This window comes from Mustela putorius, unplaced genomic scaffold (assembly GCF_011764305.1).
Source record: "Mustela putorius furo isolate JIRA1106 unplaced genomic scaffold, ASM1176430v1.1 tig00000421_pilon_pilon_pilon, whole genome shotgun sequence".
Taxonomy (NCBI): Eukaryota; Metazoa; Chordata; class Mammalia; order Carnivora; family Mustelidae; genus Mustela; species Mustela putorius.
In genome coordinates, this window is record NW_025421375.1 from 9,159,930 (window position 1) to 9,169,270 (window position 9,341).

A 9,341-nucleotide genomic window follows, 5' to 3' on the forward strand; every position below is an offset into this window, starting at 1 on the left:
ATGAAGGAGCCTTCTCAGGTTGAAGAGAACTCAGTAGGCCATCGCATGCCAAGGGGGACAGTATCAGTATCCAGATATTACCTTACTACTGATGTGACTTTATGTTAAAGTTAGGTATGTTGAACAACACAGTGATCTAGGAGTCCGTAATTATTTGTGAAACTAAGTTGTGTACCCAGACTTCTCTCTCTCTTATTTTGGAGGTATAGTCTTAATATTAGGAGCAAGTGCATCTCACAAATCTTACTATTGTAAGTGGAATACTGAAAGGGGGAGAGAGAGGTTGAGTTAGTGGAAAACATGTTTTTAAAGTAGAGAGAGACTCGGGAGCTTGATATCTTGAAAATATGCTGAGAGGTACCTGGACAGCTCAGTCAGTTAAGAATCTGCCTTTGGCTCAGGTCATGATCTGGGGTCCTGAGATCCATCCCCGTGTGGGGCTCCTTGTTCAGCAGGAAGTTGGCTTTTCCCTCTCCCTTTGCCCCTCTCCTCCCCTCATGCTCTCTCTCTCTCAAATAAAATAAAATCTTAAAAAAAGAAAATATGCTGAAAAGATCAACAAATTGAGAATTTTACTTTATCTTAATTTTCTTTTGAAGATTGTTACTTAGCATAAGTTACATAATTTGCTTTTTTCCCTCAGAAATTTGTTACTTCTGAACTGTGTTGAATAATCTTTTTTAAAAAAAGATTTATTTATTTATTTGAGAGAAAGAGAGAACGTGTGTGCACATGAGTTGAGAGGGTAGGAGCAGAGGGAGAAGGAGAAAGAGAATCCTTAGGCAGACTCCTCGCTGAGAACAGAGCCAGATATGGGGCTTGATCCCAGGTCCCCAAGATCATGACCTAAACTGAAATCAAGAGTCAGCTGCTCAACTGACTGAGCCACCCTAGTGTCCCTATGTTGAGTACTCTTTTATTAGAGATAATTGATACATTTCTGATAAAGTATATATTTTTTCTGGGGCTCCTGCATTCTATAAAATGTAGTGATTTGGGGGGACTTTTTTTTTTTAATTTTAGGAGGCATTGTTAAGGGAAAAAAAAAGACATGTATACACACACACACACACACACCTATACACATATCTCAGCAGAATCAATTGGCTTGAAGATTTGGTAATCTGATATGCAATGGATCCAGTCCTGCATTCAAGCTTTCATCTTTATGAGTCATTGTGAATTGGAACCTGATTTTTTTTTCTCATCTGAGATTGCTGCTTTTGTGTAGATCCAATCATACAGCATATACCCAATCAAAAATTAACTTTTGCATGGCCCAAGAAACTGCATAATCAGATGTTAAGATCCTTGGAAGAGGAATGTTATCTCTATTTTCATTCACTCTTCAACCTTCAGTGAGCTGGCTTTCACACAGAATTAGTAACCAATTTTACACAAAATCAAGTAACTAATTGCCAAGGTAACCAATGGCTTTGTTGTTTTTAGACCCAATAATCCCATACTTCATCTCTTGCAGTTTCTTCTGTGCAGCTTTGGATCCTGATGAACTGTTTTTTCTTGCTGTTCTTAACTTTCTTCTGATCACATATGCCATGTATGTGATGTAAATAATACCACCACGTTTATATCCTCCTAAAAATACATTCTTTTAAAAAATTTTTTAAAAGATTTTATTATTTATTTGACATAGAGAGAGAGAAAGAGAGCACAAGCTGGGGGAGAGATAGAGGGAGAGGGAAAAGCAGGTTCCCTACAGAGCAGGGGAAGCCTGATAGGGGACTCGATCCCAGGACTCCGGGATCATGACCTGGAGTGGCTTAACCCACTGAGCCTCCCAGGCGCCCTTAGAAATATATTCTTTTTTTTTTTAATTTTTTATTTTTTATAAACATATATTTTTATCCCCAGGGGTACAGGTCTGTGAATCACCAGGTTTACACACTTCACAGCACTCACCAAAGCACATTAGAAATATATTCTTAATCTACATTTAGTTCATCCATGTTTTGAGTAACAATGCTAAAATAAACTCTTGAAATATTAACTAGTAAAATATTTACTTATCCATTAAAAATTGGGTATTGGATTTCGAGTTGTAAAAATTGGATATTGAACCTCTACTAAATATCAGATACTATCTGCTTGGTCCAAGTGATGAGCAAGTCAGAAACTATTCATTACAAAAGATTAGGTAACTTCCATGAAATAAAAGTCCTGGGTGCTACCTGAATGCGTAATGAGGGTCTGGTGGTCAAAGAGATCAAGGGTGTTGAGATCAGCAGGGTTATGTTGGTATTAAGTAATCAAAGGTATGGGGCAGTAGTTCAAGGAGGAACATTCCAGGTTGAAGGAACTGCATGTGGCAGCCTCTGAGGGAGGACAAAGCCTGTGCGTGCTAAAGGAATTATGGTTGAACATAGGGATGGAGGAGGAGAATACGGCTGGCTGTAGTTGGAGACATCAACACTGCAAAATCTTGTAGGGCTGAAGAGGCCATTTGAAGCATTTTTATCTTTATCTTATAAAAAAGAAGGCTGGGGCACCTGGATGACTCAGTCAGTTAAGCAGCTAACTCTCGATTTCAGTTCAGGTTAGGATCTCGGGGTCCTGGGATTGAGCCTCTCAATGGGCTCTTGCTCAATGGGAAGTCTGCTTGAGGATTCTCTCTCTGGCTCTCCCTCTGCCCCCTCCCCACTGGCTGTGTGGATGCACGTGCACACGTTCTCTCTCTCTCTCTCTCTCGTTCAAATAAATAGATCTTAAGAGAGATGGGTTTGAGCAGAGAAGGGATATGATCAGATTTTCAGTTAAACTAAAAAAAAAAAAACAAAAAAAAACACCACTTTGCACGTGCTTTGGAGAATGGTTTGGAGGAGAAACTAGAGTGGATACTGGTGGACCAGTAGCTCAGAGGATAGATTATGGTAGTTTGGATTAAAGTATTTATTTGTACCTAAGATGGAAAGAAGGATGATTCTTTAAGATATATTTAAGAAATAATTTCAACAGAGTTCAGCAAGTAACTTGAGATAACAGATGAGGAAGAATGTGTTAGGCAGGTTTGTACAACCAGAGAGGTTGGTGTTTATGGTTACCAAAATAGGGAACACTGGATGAGAATGCAGTTTGAGGTGAAGATCATGGGTTCAGGTTCAGAGAGCTTGAACTTGAGATAATAGTGACATATCTAGACAGAAATGTTTAATGTTAGAAAGATGGGTCTGTAGCTCAGAGAGGAGTGCATATTCCTAATACGGATTAATTTATGCTACTAAATGAAGAAATGAAAATTTTTGGCACAAAGTTTAGCATAGAAGGTTAGTTTACTTTTCAACTAATTCTGAAAATATTTTACCAAAAATATTTGATAATATATGTTGGTTTCACCTCTTCTGTCGCTAAACTTGCTCATTCTGAAGACATTTTTCATCAACCTTTTCATTGTTAATCCTGTTCTATTTAAAAAAATTGCATGTTCAACATTTTCTTTGATTACTTATATATAAGGACCTGTTTCCAAGACATAAACATAATTCAAATTCAAACTTAGAATAATCTACTGAAAAAAATTCAGAGAACTAAATAAAAAAAAAACAAATAGGAGAAAGCATTTACTACATAATGTTCCTGATAAGAATTTCTTCTAAAATTTCTCTTTCTTTATTTATTCTTACCAAAATGAGAGAAAAATGAGCAGAACAATATTATCAGAAAATCACCTAAAAATAACACCCTTTCTGAATGAAGAATTTTTTTCATGGTTGTTTTTTTCTATGTACAAACTGTGTTGATTATTCCATTCACCTAGTAGCTATTTAACCAATATTTATTTAGCATCTGTTACGTAACAGGCACTCTTCTAGGTCCTTAAAATACATTAGTGACAAAACAATAAAAGACACCTGTCTTATGGCTCTTATATTACAGCAGGGGCAACAGTTTCTGTTGTAGAGTCAATCACATTATAGGCATTATAGGCATAGCACTTAAAAGAGTGCTTCATGTTTTGTTTTTTTATTGTGTTATGTTAGTCCCCATAAAATATATCATTAGTTTTTGATGCAGTGTTCCAAGATTCATTGTTTATATACAACACCTGGTGCTCCATGTAATACGTGCACTCCTTAATACCCACCACCAGGCTCACCCATCCCCCCCTCCAAAACCCTCAGTTTATTTCTCAGAGTTCACAGTCTTTCATGGTTCATCCCCCCCTCCGCTTTCCCCCAATTCACTTTTCCCTTTCTTGTCCTAATGTCCTCCATGTTATTCCTATGTTCCACAAGTAAGTGAAACCACATGATAATTGACTTTCTCTGCTTGACTTATTTCACTCAGCATAATCTCCTCCAGTCCCACCCATGTTATTGCAAAAGTTGGGTATTCATCCTTTCTAATGGCTGAGTAATATTTCATTGTATATATGGAACACATCTTCTTTATCCATTCATCTGTTGAACGGCATCTTGGTTCTTGCTGCATTTTGGCTATTGTGGACATTGCTGCTCTGAACGTTGGGGTACATATGGCTCTTCTTTTCACTACATCTGTATCTTTGGGGTAAATACCCAGTAGTGCAATTGCCAGGTCATAGGGTAGCTCTATTTTTAATTTTTTGAGGATTCTCCACAATGTTTTCCAAAGAGGCTGCATCAACTTGCATTCCTACCAACAGTGTAAGAGGGTTCCCCTTTCTCCACATCCTCTCCAACATTTGTTGTTTCTTGCTAAAAGAGTGCTTCATATTTTTATATTACATGATCAAACATACAAGGTCTGGATTATGAAAAATCAATACCCACATTACAAGAAGACTTCTAAAATAATTTGTGTTATATGAATCAATCAATAATAAAACCATTTCCTGATTTCATAAACTGATTTCAAAGTGATTGTTCATCTCAGAGAAACCTTGGCACTGTTAAAATAATTGTTTCAAGAAGTAGACTTTGGTACCAAAATAAGGCACGTTAGGTTTAAATTTTTTTATTTTTTATAGATTTATTTATTTATTTATTTTAAAGATTTTATTTATTTGACAGACAGAGATCCCAAGTAGTCAAAGAGGCAGACAGATAGAGGAGGAAGCAGGCTCTCTGCTGAGCAGAGAGCTTGATCCCAGGACCCTGGGATCATGACCTGAGCTGAAGGCAGAGGCTTTAATCCACTGAGCCCCAGGTTTAGACTTTTTAAAAAGATTTTATTTATTTGTTTGACACACACATATATATAGAGAGAGAGAGAGTGAGAGAGAGAGTGCACAAGCAGGGGGAAGCTGCAGGCAGAAGGAAAGGGAGAAGCAGGTGCCACTGAGCAAGGAGCCCGAAGCAGGACCGGATCCCAGGACCCTGGGATCATGACCTGAGCTTAATGCAGAAGGGAGACCCTTAACTGACTGAGCCACCCAGGCACCCTTAGGTTTAGATTTTTAATTTTGCTGTTCCCATACTAAATGCATACTCATAATTCAGTGCTGAAAAACTGGTTAGGTTATAAACCAAAGCATAGTTGAAATGAAAGTTTAGAAAAAAGTATCATAAGCCAAAATTTAGTATCATTATGACAGCAGCTTTTGAATTTTAACTTTGAGACTTTAGGCTCAAATTGTATTTGATGTGGTTATAAACCTAGGCAGTGTTGACATGAAAGTTTCTAAACAAATTAAAGAGTTAGCAAAACATAATCAATATAAAAGCATTGCCATATTAATATTCCATGATTCAACTGAGCAATAACTTGTCTTGTGTTTCAAAATGGATAGAAGATAATCTGAGTATAGAAAGTAATATTTCCTATATGGGACCATTCTACCTTCTGCAATTTCTTGAATTCCACTTCCTGGTTAGTGAGCTATAGCTTTCGCAATCAGTTTTTTCAAAATACCTTTTTTTTAAGGTCTATTTTTCTAGCTCTAAAGATATAAAGCTCAAAGCTCTTTTTGAAAAAGAATGAAACACATTTCAGTTATCCTTATCACTTGGAGTATCTGGTTTCAGCCAAAATTTACATGTCATTCTAAAAAAAGCAAAAGTGAGATGATGTCTTCTTTTAAGGAGAGACTTTGAAGTCAAACAGCTCGACAGGTGTTTAGCCCATCGGTAATGCACTTCTTCTTTGCTTGTAGACTTTCCTTGGTTGGGAGGTCATTCAGGGGGTGATGAGTGTGACATCTCTGCCTCGGAAGATCCCTCGGCAGGGTCTGAACCTTATCTTTCTGTTTGCTCCTCTGCCTCTGGGAATGAGTGGGGTGAGAGTTTGGGTAAGTAGTATTTGGCAAAAAGTGACTCATTCTCTGACCTTCTTTCGAATGATCTGGTATCGATGTATTTTCCTACATCCCAGAGAAAAAATGCTGAAATGTAAAAGTGTTACTTTCTAGCTATTTCTAGTCTAGAAATCTAGTGATTTTGGCCAAGTAATTTATCTTTAGACTTCAGTTTCCTTGTTTGTAAGGTATGATAACACAACCTTCCTCATAGGAGAAGTATTCCTTGAAATAGTATATGTATATTTTAGCACACAGTAAGCCCCTAATAAATTCAAATTATTATCAATATATTGCTAGGAAAGAAAGGGCATCAAAGAACAAATGATATAAGTGTTTTATTATTAGAGCCTAAATGCCATCAAATTATGAGTAGATAAAGAAGATACAGTATGTGTATATTACATATACATACACACACATATATACATATACACAAAGGAATACTACTCAGCCATCAACAAGAAAGAGGTCATGCCATTTGCAATGATGATGTAGGCAGAGCTAGATTATATTACATTAAATGAAATAAATGTATTATACTATATACTTAGTATATTATACTATATGTATATGTTACATGTAAATGATCAACCACTGAACTCTACTCCTAAAACTGATATTGAACTCTATGTCAACTAACTGGAGTCTAAATATAAATAAATAAATAAATAAATAAATAAATAAATAAAATAAAACCATGTCAGTAAACTTTCATAGCTTGATTAATATGTTCAAGGCACTCTGGGGACACTTTAAATGATAAAGTGATAAATGAGACAAAGAAAAAGAAGTAATAGGGGAAGGACTCTTTGTGGGCAAAACTTTTAGGATTGGATTTTCTTTCTTTTTTTTTTAAGATTTTATTTATTTATTTGACAGAGATCACATGTAGGCAGAGAGGCAGGCAGAGATAGAGAGGGGGAAGCAGGCTCTCCGCCAAGCAGAGAACCTGATGTGGGGCTTGATCCCAGGACCCCGGGATCATGACCCCAGCCGAAGGCAGAGGCTTTAATCCACTAAGCCACCCAGGCGCCCCCAGGATTGGATTTTCGAATGGTCGTTTCTTTCACCATTGTACTTAGGTTTGCTCTGTTGATAGCAAAGAATTTATCTAGTTTCCTTCTTAAACCAGAGTCATGGAGCATGAGTCAATGAACAGGATTGGTTGCCTTTGTGGAGCATTTTATATTTTATGCAATCATTTCTATATCACTATCATAACGTTTGCCCTATTCTTAGACCATCTGTCTTTACTCTCTTAATAGTTTCCTTCAGATTGGCTCACCTTTTTTCCAACATCATTTAAGTCTCATCTGAGCGACATTAGCAATGAAAATTGTGGTTTTGTTGTGCAAGTTATATTTTTCTAATGCACTTTAAAAAGTTCCACCTGTAGTCCATTTACCACTTATAGTCATCAGAAGTACCTCCAGTGCTATGTTACTGCGTTTTGGAAAACACTGCTACACATGGTATTGCTTGGTCCTCATAATAGTTATGTGAGGTAAATACAGAAGACATAATTATCCCCATTTCAAAGATGAGAAAATCAGGCTCTTGGATTAAACTCTTGTCACCAGTAAATTTCCAGAACTGGTCCTGGTGTTCATACCTTCTTATCAACCCACTGCTTCTACTATACTACTAACTCTTCTGAGGAATGCATACTTAGACCTAAAAGTAAACCTTTGTCTATTTAGACCGGACTATTTTGGAATGTTGTGGTAATCTGAATGGAGATGAAACAGGAAAAAGTTAGCAAAGAAAAGGAGAGTAGATTGCCAAGTTGTGGTAGGCAGCCTCTAAGACAGCCCCTGATTACTTCACCTTCTAGTATTCATGTCTTGTGTAATCCCACTTGAGAAACTGTTTTCTAACCAATAGAATATGGCAACCTAGGGGAGATGTCACTTCCCTGCTTGGTTTGCAAAAGATTGTGACTTCTGTATTGCTAGAGGTCTCTCTCTCTTTGTCTCTCTCTGTCTCTCTCTCACGCTGATTTTGAAGAAGCAAGCTGCCGTAGGAGGGGGGACCCAAGCACTATAGGAAACTGAAGCCCTCAGTTCAACATCCCTCAAGGAAATGAATCCTGCCAACAATTTCGTGTGGTTAATTGGGACACAGATCCTTCCCTAGGCGAGCCTTCAGATGAGACCCAGCTTTGATAGATATCTTGTATGCAGCCCTGTGGGAGACTGTGAAGCAGAAGACCCAGTGAAGCCAACTCCAGAGCCTTGACCACAGGCATGTTAAGCTATTCACTTTTGCAGATTGAGTTGGAAGGATTAATCTGTTATTCAGCAATATATAACACAAGTCTGCAGGACTCAATTCCAGAAGTGATTCAGGGCGGCTGGAACCGAGTTATCATTGCTGGACATGGGCCCCAAGTGTTTGCAGTTCTGTCGAACTGTGACAGCTAACACTGGCCGCTTTTTCTTTCTCTTATTTTTCCAATTCTTTCCTCCCTACCTTCTCTCTTTCACTCCTTCCCTTTATTTCTCCTAATCTTTCATACTTTTAATTAACAGAACAGTTGGAAACTTAAAGTCAGTAACAGTACAAAAGAAAACTCCTGCCTGTGCAAAATGTTATCACCTGTATTTTTCCACAATGGCCTGTTCCAGGCTTCATATGTTGGCTTCCTAGTACACATGCACACATCTAACAAAAGTTTACCTGTTGGTATTATTGAATCACCATGGAGTGAAATCAATGCTATCCATTCCATTTTGTTTTCATTTTTCTACTTATGGAAATATCTTTATTCTTCTGTGGGCTTTGTGTACTCATGTTCTCTCTCTTTTCCTTTGTAGGCAATTTATAGCATTGATCTACAGTGATCTGTACTGATCTAAAGCGCTGATCTACACTGATCTAGACTGATCTCGCTGACTTCAATGTGAAGGTGATTTTTCCTGCAGATGCTCTTTCTACAAAATTAAAAACAGTAAGGGGCACCTGGGGGGTCATTCTGTTAAGCGTCATCTACCTTCAGCTCAGGTCATGATCGTGGGGTCCTGGGATGGAGTCCCCCCCCCATCAGACTCTCTGCTCAGGGGGCGTCTGCTTCTCCCTCTGCTCCTACCCCTTGATCATGCTCTCTCTC